Here is a 14,056-nt window from a genome sequence, read left to right as displayed (position 1 = left end):
CCAGTGTCCTACTAATCACCGACACTCCTCTGTGAGCATAGGCGTGAGTGAAACCCAACAAACCCCCCTCGAGTGAAGAGTGATCAAAAGTACAAGATTGATGCCTTTTTACTCAGCCCAGCCAAGGGTTTATAAACAACTCACCTGAGTCTACCCTTGAAGTATGTAAAGAGGGGGGATCCATGCTAATCATTTGTCTATATGTTGATGAAATTTTGCTTACAGGGACACATGCAGATCAAATTTCAGCATTTAAACAAAATTTGCAGTAAACTTTTGAGATGTCAAACTTGGGATCTTTGCATTATTACTTGGGCATTCACTTCATACATGATGCTAGAGGTATTCGTTTATTGCAGTCAAGATACATTGGTAAACTTCTTGAGAGGTTTGGCTTACATGATTGCAACCCAATCTGTACACCAATGGAACCTAGACTACATCCAAATCTTTGTCATCCCCATGCCCTATATGTTGGTTGAGAAAATCCATATCAATACCATTTGGCACCTGCAGATTCACCATAACAGAAATCTCTCTGTCTATCTCTCTCTCTTTTGTTCTCAACCCTGACTGACTGTCTCAAATATGAACAGAATCTGTCTCCTCCAAGCCCTACGTGTAGAGTGCACCTAGTATGCAGTCAGACTGTCAAGGACTGCACTTGTACAACTTGTGCAACAAAACCTCACGTTGTGCCTCTCTCTCTCTCTCTCTCTCTCTCTCTCTCTCTCTCTCTTTCGTAAAAGGTAATTGTATTAATTACGAAAAAGGTACAAGCTTGCATGATTACAAGATACACGATGGCTCTACCCCATCGTGTGTACACGCTGACTTTCTACAAGAACCAGACAACCAAAGAGTTACAAAGTCATGGCAAAGACACACAGGAAATTGCCATATGCCAGGGACGTAAGTCCTCCCGAGGGAGCATGTCAGAGTGCCGGAGAAGATCTATCTGCCAATACAAGAGACCTTTAAGCCGAGCAATATGCCGCTGAACATCATAGGCGGAATCAAAAAGAAAAGCATTCCGAATGGTCCAGTTATGCCAACAGCCCCAATAACGAAGAAAGTGAAACAAGATCTTTATGTGTGGCTGTGTCGGTGCGGGATATTTAGGCCGCGCAAAAACCTGTAGCGAGAGACCAACCATTGCTCGCCAAAGGGCTGACAGGAATGACCAGATTTTCTGAGCGAGGGGGCAAGAAATAAAACGATGACGGGCGGATTCCACAGTGGTGGTGCAAAAGAAACAGTTACCGTTGGAGATTCGACCCTTGGAAAGAGCTGAAGCAAGCGGAAGACCACCAATCATCACCCTCCAAAGAAAGACCTTATATTTGAAGGGTGTCTTGTTCAACCAGCCCTCCATCACAGTTACCCTCCACCATGACCGGGTTTTATGCAATCCCCATAGAGTATTAGCTTTAGTAACCAGCCATTGATGATCTTTGATCAGAAGACGGTACACCTGGTTAGCTAAAGCCTTTTCTAAAATCAGCTGGCCTGCAAAGTCCCAGTCCTGCCAGGGACGATCCGTAGCAAGGGCAGGAAAGGGCTGTCTACTCTGGAGCAACCTCAAAAGTTGTTCCCATAAATACCTGTATCCACGAGGAATCCTGAAAAGCCTCCTGGCTGTACGAAATGATATCAACACATTGCGACTAGCAAGGGTGGCATCCGCTACCGAAGTTAAGCCCAAACGTGCCATGCGGTTGAATTTTGGTCGAAGCTCATGTTTACCTTCCCATTAAATTAACCGCGAGACTGCCAACAATTCCAGTTGAAAAGAATTAGTAGCTAAGTAATCCTCCACTGGATGCCACTGAGCCTTCCGGAGGACCAGTCGCCAAGAACACACCAAATGGGCAAACAGAGATGAAGAAGAACTAGAGAACCGCGAATCTGCATTAAGAACATGCCACCAAGAACTCCAGATTTGAGTATTGCCATGCAGAAGCCCGTGATTCTCAAGAAAATAACGGGCTATAACGACCCATGGATTATGCTCTGAGCACATGGCGCGAAAAAGAGACCAACGGAGTGCCAACATATGAGTTTGGGCATCTAAAATACCCCCTCCACCCATGCGTTTGGGGGTGCACGCATGCGACCAAGAAATCCAGGAAATGCCTGCATGCAAAGAATCCTTCTTCCATAACATGAAACGATGAGACTGAGTAAGAGCATCGAATCGAGTGTAGTAGTAGTCCAGGGCAGCAATGGCAAGAAATATGTGAGCATTGACAACATAATTGTCTGGGCTACTTTGAGGCGAACATGGAAGGGCCAAGCCTGAGACTTCCAATACAAAAACTTAGCCGCAAGTTTCTATGAAATCCACTGTAGTAACTGCTTTGGGGGAACATCAACACCCAAAGGGTACCCAAGATGCCTTACAATGGAGCCACGGGGAACAACCATTCCCTGCCAGTCCAATGACTGCAAATCCGATTCCGTGCAGCTGAGAATGGCTGATTTCAAAGCATTGATGCGAAGACCAGAAGCCTGACCAAAGAGAGCCCAAAAATCCAAAGCTTTACGAAGGTTATCCTTGTCCGCACGTAGAATCATAAAGCTGTCATCAGCCAAGGATTGACTAATGAAGTGCTGTCCAGAGGGAAGTGACAATCCAACCAGCTGAGTAGAAGCTGCCATGTGAGACAACATCAAAAGAACTGGATGAGTCGCAAGGGCAAAGAAGAGAGGACTCAAAAGGGCACCCCTGTCTAATTGAGCAGGCAAGGACAATTGGCTTGGTAACGCCTCCATTCAGCATAACTCGCGAAGACGCTGCAGCACTGATAGTGTAGATCAGATGAGACATCCGAGCACCAAAGCCCATAGAAGACATGAGTTCTGCAATGAAAGACCAGTCCAGATAATCAAAAGCCTTTTCCAGGTCCAGTTGAACCAGTACGACCTCTCTCTCTCTCTCTCTCTCCTACCTGCCATCCGCTATCTATTCGTCACTTGCCCCCCGTCCCGTTCGCCATCGGTCGTCCGGCTCTCTCCTGCCGTCCGTTCGTCACCTGCCCCCTGTCCGTTCTCCTATCTTGTCACTGCCCCGTCCGTTCGTCACTTGCCCCATCCATTCTCCCGTCTCCTGCCACCACTACCCGTCAGTCGATCACATCACTCCAGGAAAAGGGCGGAGATCACATCACTCCAGAAAGGGCCAAACAAGAAGGGCGCTAGAGTTATATTCGAAGGCCCTCAATTGTGATCACATCCGTGGAGCAATATGTTGTAATCAACTTGCGCCCAACACAGCAAGACGGAGTTCGCCCCCAAAATGGAGAAGGTCCATATAGAGCAGATGATTACCAATGCCATCAACAAAGTCAAGGAGTATGACAACGGACTGAGCTTAGTGAACAAGCAGCTGAACAATAAGATTAAAAAGCTGGAATTGAAGATAGAAGCCCAAGATGGGGAGATTCAATCACTTAGGCAGCTACTAACTAACATTCAGCTAAGTTCCAAACTAGAGGAAGGAGAAATTCAACCTAGCATGACCGAGGAGCTCACCCGCATCAAAGAGGAAGTACAACTCCTCCAAAAAAAGGAGGAGACGACGAAGGAGGCTGTTTTCTTGGGCAAAGATGCTCAAGAAAACCCAACAACAAGTAGAGGAGGCAGAGCAATGGTTTCAAATTGCAAAGGGGAAACACCTAGCACACACACCTACAACAACCATAATCAATGACACATTGGAGGAGGAACAAAAAAGGAAAATGAGAGCACTCCATGTTCCGGTGACGAGGCTGAAGATGCATGAAAAAGTGGATGAGGATACCAAGGTGCTATACACGTTAATGAATATTAAGAAAGACACGCACGACTCCGCTTGGAGAGTGGGCAAGAAAAGCACAGAAAGGGAGAGCTCAAAAGAGCGTGCACTCATTCTCCGCTTCCCCACCATGGAGGCTAGGAGAGACTTCCTAGCTCAACGCCATACATTGAAGGGGACTGGTGTGTTTTTGGGTGACAATCTCACACCAACCCAACTAGCCCACAGGAGGGAGTGCATGCCAAAAATTAAGGCAGCCAAGGAGGGCAAACTCGCCTTCTACAAAGGAGGGACACTGGCAGTCATGGAGAGGCGCCACAAATGACGGCATGAGACCTATGGGACCTATGGGACCAACCTTGTAGTGGCAGTCTGGAACTGTAATGGAGCCATCCAATTGGATGTGGGAGCTTTTGAGGAGACATTCAAAGGGAGAGATATAGTGTTCTACTCAGAGACACATCAGGGACCACATACTACACTTCCACGGGTGACAGGCTATAGGTGGGAGTCAGCTTGCAAGAAGGAGACACGCACAGACCACAGTAATCGCGGGTCAGGACGAGTGGCAGTGTTATTTAGGGAGGAGCTACAATAGATGATCCAGTAGTCCGTAGAGATGAGCAGGCCAGATACATGTGGGTGAGAGTGCATGGTGAGGAATGCACTTTGTATGTTGCCATATGCTATTTTCCCCCTATGACGTCCCGATACGCCCCACCCAAGGGGCAATCACCATATGTGGCTTTGGATGAGGATATTTGGGAGTTCTCGAAGGAGAGAGAGGTTATCTTACTAGGAGACTTTAATGCCAGGACAGCCTCCCATCAGGTGTCTTTCTTTGATGCATCTGAGGAGATGCTACAAGAGCAGGTTGTGTTAGAGCTACAGCTGGAGAGGACATCTCAGGATATGGGGGAAGTCACCGAATATGGGAGATACCTTGTGGAGATGGGCACAGCACACAGGTTGGCCATTCTTAATGGCCTGGCTAGATACGCCCTATCCGGCGCCTTTACGTGTTATCCTCACCGACATGGTGCCAGCATAGTAGACTATGTTCTTGCCCCACCGATGTATGCTGATATCTCACATCCAAGACCTCTCGGTATCCCCATGCCTTCTCGGAGTTGCAATGGATCATGCCTACCTATCATTCACCATCGACCTCCAATTCACTGACACGCAAACCCATCATGCACCTCACCGGCACCCAAGATATCTCTTTTCCAGAGAGACAAAGGATACCTATGAGGCGGAGATCCTTAGATTGTTACATGATGCAGACCCCGACGTTCCACTACAGGAGCTAGCTCAGCAGTTCAGTGAGGCCCTACACATAGCTGCAGGTGTAGCCTTCCCACACTCACGACCCACACAGAGAGCCTCCACTGGGGTGACACCGCGGAACAGCTGGTGTGATGATGAGTGCCGTGAGACCAGAGCACGGCTACAGAGAGAGATAGCACTGGGGTCCACTACCCACAAACAAGCGCAGATACTCTTTAGACGCCTCACACGACGGAAGAAGAGAACATTCTTGGCCCAGCTGGAGCGAGACCTATATCAGTTATTCTTGAGTCAGGACTCTAGAGAGGCTTGGAGGCTTTTTAGAGAGCATTACTCGACTACACCTATTACATCCACTGCTGTATGGGAGGAGTATGCAGCTAGTCTTTATACTGTGGAGGGTCAGCCACCTCTTCCTAACCCACTTGAGCCTAGTCCAGAGACCACCACTTTCTTTACAGAAAGTAGGGTCCGAGAGGCCATTGACAGACTTAGCAGAGGAAAGGCATAAGATCATGATGGATTAGTAGCCGAGCACTTGATCCATGCTAGAGATTTGGTGGCAGGATTCCTAGCTTACATGTTTAACAAAGCCATGTGTGAAGGCCTATCAAAAAGCTGGAGCACGAACACTATTGTGCCTATCCTCAAGTCAGGGGACCCTACTCTACCCAGTAACTATTGGACTATTATGATTGGGCATACATTGGCTAAGTTATATGCTTCCATCCTTGAGCATGAGTTAAGCAGGTGGGGAGAGATGTGGGGTCTTAGAGCACAGGGACAAGCTGGCTTTAGGAGAGGCTTCTCCACATTGAATCACATCCTCACACTCAGAGCGATCATTGAGGAGGGAAGGGCCCATGGCCAATGGACCTACTGCTACTTTGTGGACTTCCGCAAAGCCTTTGACACAGTACCGAGAGACAGGTTGATAAATAGATTGCATACCATGGGAGTACCGAAAGAGCTCAATTGGGGTATTTTGGCACTGTATGAGAGAGTTGTGGGCATAGTCTGGACACCTGAGGACCTTTCGACACCTATTTACTTCATTGGGGTGAAGCAAGGATGCCCCCTCTCTCCGACATTATTTGGCCTGTACATTGATAGGATTGCTGATTACATTTCATAGGAAGGAGATAGAGGAGCTCCACTAGTTGGCACTTGGATACCCCTCCTATTGTATGCAGATGACATTGTTTTGATAGCTGACTCTCCAGAGGGTCTACAGAGACACTTGGATGCACTACACTCCTATACTTTGGACAGTGGGCTTTCAGTGAACCTTGGTAAAACCAAGGTGATGGTATTTAATACTACACCACAGTGGGTCACGGGATCAGCACCTAAATTAACATATGGATCTGAGGAGCTGGAGTATATGGATTCTTATAAATACCTAGGAATCTTATTCACAGGGCCCACCTTTTCTATGCAAGAGGCAGCAGGCACTAGACTAACTCGCGGATACAGAGCACTAGGTGGTTTGGAGAGGATGTGCTTACAGGTGCAATTCCAAGAACCCTGCACCAAGCTATGGCTCTTCGATACACTGGTCACATCAACACTACTTTATGGAGTAAAAATATGGGGGCCTAGTCTTGACTACCATAGCAGATCAGGGTGCACTTATGACAGATGGAGGTCGATGGAGAAATCCCAAGTGTCCATGATATCCAGGATTATCAGATGTAAGGCCTCCGTGCCACATGAGATCATCAGAGCCAAGCTAGCAGCTACACCGATTGTGATAGAGGCCCTCACTCGATCGGTCGGATACATACATAGCCTATGGGACTTACCCAGACACAGATATGTACGGTTGGCCCTTGAGTCCTCTAGACGGCTTGCCAGAGAGGGTGATACTTCATGTTGGTATGCACAGATGTCGGCCTGGTTTGAGCTACATGGCTTTAGCATGGACAAGTTACTCCCCTTCCAGTACTCCCTTGATGCACCATCTCTTGATCTGAGCAAGTTAGAGATCTGCAAGATCATCAGGATGGATCTTACCCAGTTGGATATCAAAGACATGGTTGATGCCAGGGTAGGAGCTAGGGACAAAGATGGCTTTCTACCGCATGCATTTCCTTCATACTACAGACGGTGGATTTATTGTTCGCCCGAGATACATGGGCACCCACCTTTCCCATGGGATCAGATGTACTATTGGCTAGTTGCGCACCTCCTCACATCAGCTAGAGATTGAAACTAGCAGATATAGATCCATCCCATCTGAGGAGCGCATATGCCAGATATGCCAATTAGAGCCAGAGACAAAGGAGCATTATATTTGCCGCTGCCCAGCGTATTATGAGGTCCGTGGTTGTTTCCATTGTCTCTTTAGAGACAAATTTGGACCACTATTCAGAGTCATGGATTTTACCAATCAGTGATGCCTTGGCCTCTTTCTTCTTGAGATACGACGGCGTCGTAGCATGCGCCTCAGGAGTACAACTGCTCCAAGACATCGAGGCCCTTCACAGAGGCAGCTCACAGACATCTTTGCGAAGGAGACTCAGAAGACTTCAATACAGTTACAGCCACAGTCCACACGAGAGCCTCTCTCATCGCCACAGTCCACACACTAACAAGGAGTACTGATTGATCAAGCCGTTCAGCTTAGCCAATCCAGACGTCCTAGGCCTCAGCACAGACATCGACGACACCTTCATAGGCGGATATAGGGGATTATTGCTCAGGCTAGAGCTAGGTCCTCCATACCCACATAAGATTGTACTTTTTGGAGCTGATTGTTACTAGATAGAGCTCTATGTTTTACACATAGCCATAGTTAGTTTCCTTTCTTATTTTGCTTTGTGCAACATACATATTTTGCCCAGACAGTTGTACCATCATACACATGATTGTAACTCATGATCTCATAGGTCATTTTGGCCTTTTGTAGACATTAATATATCATATCATTTCATTTCATTTCTCTCTATCTCTCTTTTTTTCGTAAAAGGTAATTGTATTAATTATGAAAAAGGTACAAGTTTACATAATTACAAGATACATCATGGCTCTACGCCATCTTGTGTAAAATCTTAGTACGAAACCACAAAAGAGTTACAAAAGTCATGGCGAAGACGCAGAGGAAATTGCCATATGCCAAGTAAGTCCTCCCGAGGAAGCAAGTCAAAGTGCCGAATGAGATCTATCTGCCAATGCAAGAGACCTTTAAGCCTCGCAATATGTTCCGGAACATTAGAGGCTGAATCAAAAAGAAAGGCATTCCGAGCGGTCCAATTGTGGCAGCATCACCAATATCTAAGAAAGTGGAACAAGATCTTCATATGCAATTGTGCCGGTGTGGGGTATTTTGGCCGTACAAAAACCCAATCAAAAGGGCTTAGCGAGAAACCAACCACAACTCGCCAAACCGCTGACAAGAGCAACCAGATATTCTTCGCGAGAGGGCAAGAAATAAATCGATGACGGGCCGATTCCACAATAGTGGTGCGGAAGAAACAATTGCCGTTAGAGATTCGACGCTTGGAAAGGGCCGAGGCAAGAGGAAGACCACCAATCATCACCCTCCAAAGAAAGACCTTGCATTTGAAAGCTGTCTTGTTCAACCAGCCCTCCATCACAGTTGCCTTCCACCATGAATGAGATTTCTGCAATCCCCATACAATATTAGCTTTAGTAACTAGCCATTGATGGTCTTTAATCAAAAGATGATACACCTAGTTAGCTGAGGCCTTTTCCAAATTCAACCAACGTCCAAGGTCCCAGTCCTGCCAAGGACGATCCAAAGCAAGGGCAGGAAATGGTTGCCTGCTCTAGACCACTAACCAAAGCTGTTCCCATAAATCACGGTATCCACGAGGGATTCTGAAAAGCCTCCTGGCTGTACGAAACGATATGAAGACATTACGACTGGCAAGGGTGGCATCTGCAACTGAAGTCAAGCCCAAACATGCCATGCGGTTAAATTTTGGTCTGATCTCATGTTTGCCTTCCCACGAAAGTAATCACGAGGCTGCCAACAATTCCAGTTGAAAAGAGTTAGTATGTAAGCGGTCCTCCGCTGGATGCCAACGCGCCTTCTGGAGAACCAATTGCCAGGAGCAGACCAAATGAACAAGCAGGGATGAGGAAGGACTAGAAAACCGAGAATTTGCATTAAGAACATGCCACCAGGAGCTCCGAATTTGGGTATTACCATGCAGAAGCCCATGATCCTCAAGAAAATAACGGCCCACGGGTGATATTCCACGCACATGGCACGAAAAAGAGACCAACGAAGTGCCAGCATATGAATTTCGACATCCAAAATAGCCCCACCACCCATGCGCTTGGGGGTACATGTATGCGACCAAGAAATCCATGAAATGCCTGCTTGCAAGGAATCCTTCTTCCATAACAAGAAACGAATGGGCTGCGTAAGAGCATTCAAAGTAGTAGTAGTCCACGGCAGCAATGGCAAGAAATATGTGAGCATTGGCAACAGAATTGTCTGAGCCACTTTGAGGCGAACATGGAAGGGCCAAGCTTGCGACTTCCAATACAGAAACTTACCTGCCAGTTTCTGTGAAATCCACTCCAATAGTTGCTTTGGCCGAACATCAACACCCAAAGGGTACCCAAGATGCCTAGCAATGGAACCACGGGGAACAACCTATCCCTTCCAGCCCAATGATTGTAAATCGGACTCCGTGCAACTGAGAATGGCTGATTTAAAAGCATTGATACGAAGACCAGAAGCATGACCAAAGAGCGTCCAAACATCTAATGCTTTGCGAAGATTGTCCTTGTCCGCACGCAAAATCATAAAGCTGTCATCAGCCAAAGATTTACTAATGAAGTGCTGTTCAAACGGAAGAGACAATCCAGCCAGCTGAGTAGAAGCTGTCATAGAAGATAACATTGAAAGAACCGGATGAGTCGCAAGGGCAAAGAAGAGAGGACTCAAAGGGCAACCCTGTCTCACAGAGCGTGCAAGGACAAATGGCTCTGTAATACCACCATTTAGCATAACTCGCAACAAAGCCGCAGCACTAATGCTGTAGATCAAGCGGGACATCCGAGTACCAAAGCCCATAGTAGACAAAAGTTCTGCAATGAAAGACCAGTCTAAATAATGAAAAGCCTTTTCCAGATCCAATTGAATCAATACCACTTCCTGGTTAGAATGCCTTGCATAGTCAATAGCCATTTGCACATTTAAGATATTATGCAGAATGTTTCTGCCCTTAATGAAACCATATTGAAGAGGATGCACAATTGCCGGAAGATGCTTGTGAAGCCAATTCGCCATCACTTTGGAAAAGATTTTATACATCGAACCCATCAAAGAAATTGGTCTCCAATGTTGCAACATTGACGGCGAAGGAACTTTTGGAAGCAGTTTGATAAGACCTCCTTTCCATGACGAAGGCATGAACCCCGTTTCCCAAACCTGCTGAAACATAGTCGTCAATGGATTCACCAGTTGGGTAGCAGAACTCTCAAAGAATTCATTGGTGAGACCATCCCAACCGTGACTTTTATCCTTGGGCAGGCGTAACAAAACATCCATAACCTCCTCCTCACAAATATCTGTCTCCAAAGTAGTTTGCATATCAAGTGGAACCTGATGGCAGACCAGATCATAGAAGACTGAGCGTGCATGCGTAACCTAGTCAGAAGGTGAAGGAGAAGAACCAAGAATATCTAGAAAATAATTCCTGCACATATTGACAATAGTCTGAGGATCAATGACCATTCAGCCTTCTGAATCCTGGAGTCTAGTCATATTTTCTCGAGCAGGAGATGCATGTAGCGCGCGAAAGAACTTATGAGTCTCACAAGCATTATCTTGCAAATTCTCCGTCAAATTTTGCAATTTGGCCTACTGATAAGATTTCAACTGAAACTCTTTAATAAGATCAGCCAAACGCATTGCCAGTGACAACAGAATACATCATTTGGAGGGTCCACCAGCAGAGAGCGAATCACAACCTGTAAGTCCTCCGCTGCTTGTCAACGCCGCCGACAAAGAGAGGCATGATAGATCCTATACTGCCGAGCAACCCGCTGCACATTAGAGAGCAATCTTTCAAACGAAGCATTGCCCTCAAAGGCGAAGTCCAATAGAAATCTATCGATCAATTGCTGCATATAGCCCTGAAAGATTGAATGCTTCAAATAAGACGAGTTGAAACGCAAAGGGAGTCTGTCCAGCAATTGCTTAAAAGGTACAATGGGTTGTGCAAGTATCTCAAGTTGTAGAGGAAAATGGTCCGACAAGGCATATTGCTACAACACTTTCATTTCCAACATCTCGGGAAGAAAATCATCATCCTGCATGATGTACATGCGGTCCAACCGCAACCACGTAGTTGCATACTATGCCGAATGAAAAGTAAACCCTATAGAAGAAGGGTGTAGCCAAGACCAGAGAGCTTGCTTAAGTACCGCAAGAGCAAACGCATTCCACACACAACTTTCCAGAGCATCCATCACCGAATGCTCTGATATGGACTATGAAGAATCAAAACACATATTAAAATCCCCCATCAAAAAACCCCGTCTGCCAAGTGACAAGGAGGTCTACAAAGTATTCCAAAGATCCCAGTGGGATAAAGGGTCATTCGGAGCATAGAGGCCCAGCAACCATAAGATCTCTCATTCAAATAAAACTTCAATTACCACAAAACGGCCATGTACATCATTTTTAATAAGAACAGGCTGATATTTCTCATGTACAATCATAAGCACCCCAAAATAATGCATGGCATGTGTCCCTGCATAAAACAACCGAAACCCATGGCAATCCACAACTTTTCCTACTTCACCGTAACTCTTGTGCTCAACAGCACACAAGATATCCCACTGATTCTCATGCAATACAGTCCATATGGCATGTTGCTTATGGCGAGAACAAATGCCTCGCACATTCCACATGGCTATCTTCATGTATATTCACAAAGAAAATCAGGAATGAGGCACAGCTTGCCTCGATTTAACCTTTTCTGCTAGAATGTCAAGGACACCGTCATCCAAAAAATCAGCCAACAAGGCAAAAGAATTCTGACGGCCAGCTTTAGAGGTAGACGGAATATCCACTGTCTTGGGGATGGAACGGGGATAACGACGATCCCATGGGGTAATCACATTACCTCTAGTATCAAAACTCAACTTAGCAGGTGGGCCCTTTGGACCGTCCGTATATACTTTCCTAGTAGACTAATTATGGGGAGCAGAAGAAACCATAGTATGGGCAGTGTGCTCTGAAGACAACATTTATTTCCTGTGCATATACGTACGCATGGAATCTTATGAAGCATTAGGCCCAGTATCCGCAAGGCCAGCATCAAACCTTTTACCCTTTTTGGGACGTACATCTACCAAGCCATTGCCACGGGAATCCAAACCCGAAACATGTTGTCTACTTTTATCCAAAACTTTAGGTGGCTGGGTTGCATCCTGTGACGAAGCATCAAGCACCATATCTTCCGTGGGCCGCCCAACATGCTCAGCATCTGAAGACGGTTTGAAGACGGTTGCTTCTCTGGGCATTCGGCCATAAAATGCCCCAATTTTCCACACGAAAGTTACCCTGCAAAGTTACCCCATTTCAAACGAAAGTGCAAAGGATGCATGCCAGAGCAATTAATACGTAGCCACACAGGCCTTTTCCTAGCAGTGTCCCATAACATATACAAACGTTACGATTCATGGCCCGTAGGCTTGGAGGGACCAGAACAGTTCCCACAACGGCCATGGTATCCTTTAACAGTGGCCAATAGACAGCCAGGCAATTTTCCACTTCAACCCACACCGGGCATTCACGTTGAAGTAGGCGCTGAAAGTCTGCCATAGGGCACCATGGCACAACATGGACCAAACGGCGATCAAAGAACAACGGCAGTTTAGACAGGAGATCGACACGAAGCTTCTCAGGATTTAACAGCACCTCATAGAAGCCTCGAGGCCCAACAAAAATCTCCTCAACACACTCCCCTTGTAGTAGATTGGGTAACCACTGTCGAATATGGGAAAGCACTGGGATCCTGCCAGTGAAGAAGAGTATAACAGCACGGTCATAAAACACCGAAAATGAGCGCAAGACATTTTTCGGGTCCACCGTGGCTTCCAGAACATCTTCAGTTCCAGAGTCAGAAAAAGCTTCATGATTATGTTGGACATAATCACCAAGCAGAGTGTTGGCAAACTCCAACAAATGCTCCCAGTTAACATCCTGAGAATCCATAGAATCAGAGGCAACCTGAGCATAAGAACGTTCCTGATGACCCATTGTCTCTTCTGAAGTATGCTTGGAGCGTTTGCCTACAGGCTGGAAGTCAGGACCAGGGGGCATCTCCTCTATGCAAGGAACCATATCCTCTGGTTCCTCTGTATCAGAATCCGGACCAAGGGCTGCCACTGTTTGGTTGATAAAAGCCATATCCAAACCAGCCATGCTTCTCTCTTCTCTCTCTCTCTTGCTCTCTCGCTCTCTCTCTCTCTCTCTCTCACTCGCTGTACAGGGACAGGCAACAGGGCGACGGGACGAACAGACGAACAGGCGAGCAAACAGGCGAGCGGACGATGGGGCGACCAAGACGAAAAATCGAAGGCAGAGCTCGACGTCGACTTCAGGTGCAGGACGAACACTACGCTGGTCTGAGGGCGATCTCCCACAGCGCACAGGGTAAGAATCACGTCGCCAGGTCAAGGGGGGAGCCAGGTCCGCCATCTCTAGTGTCCACCTGTTATCTTCAGGACACGTCTTAGCAGTCCATGGGAAAGGATGTCTAGAAAAATCCGCCCGGCACTCCCATGGAATGTTATGGGGTTTGCGATCTAGGACTTTCCGCGTCTGCCACGTAGCGGAAGTATTCCGGCCGTTCCCACTTAGGACTGACCTGAATTAGGGCTTTCCTTATTAGTCATTTCCTAACGGCAACTAGCGTCGAACCCGAGCGAACTACTTTACGCAAAAACGCCAGGTCCGAAGCGGATTCACACACACAC

The 14,056-nt window shown here is 46.8% G+C and overlaps 1 protein-coding gene and 1 pseudogene across 1 annotated transcript in view; one reads left to right on the top strand and one right to left on the bottom strand.

Moving 5' to 3' along the window:
- LOC148024295 (uncharacterized) overlaps nucleotides 1-14,056 on the bottom strand; it is a 216,396-nt gene that overhangs the window by 70,093 nt on the left and 132,247 nt on the right. The window lies entirely within an intron of this gene.
- Nucleotides 4,418-12,608, top strand: LOC148024297 (uncharacterized; annotated as a pseudogene).

Source organism: Lygodium microphyllum, chromosome 15 (assembly GCF_053477565.2).
Source record: "Lygodium microphyllum isolate KBCC chromosome 15, Lygodium_microphyllum_v1.1.10, whole genome shotgun sequence".
Classification (NCBI taxonomy): domain Eukaryota; kingdom Viridiplantae; phylum Streptophyta; class Polypodiopsida; order Schizaeales; family Lygodiaceae; genus Lygodium; species Lygodium microphyllum.
Note: the sequence above shows the minus strand (reverse complement) of the source record. Positions and strands in the feature narration are given on the sequence as shown.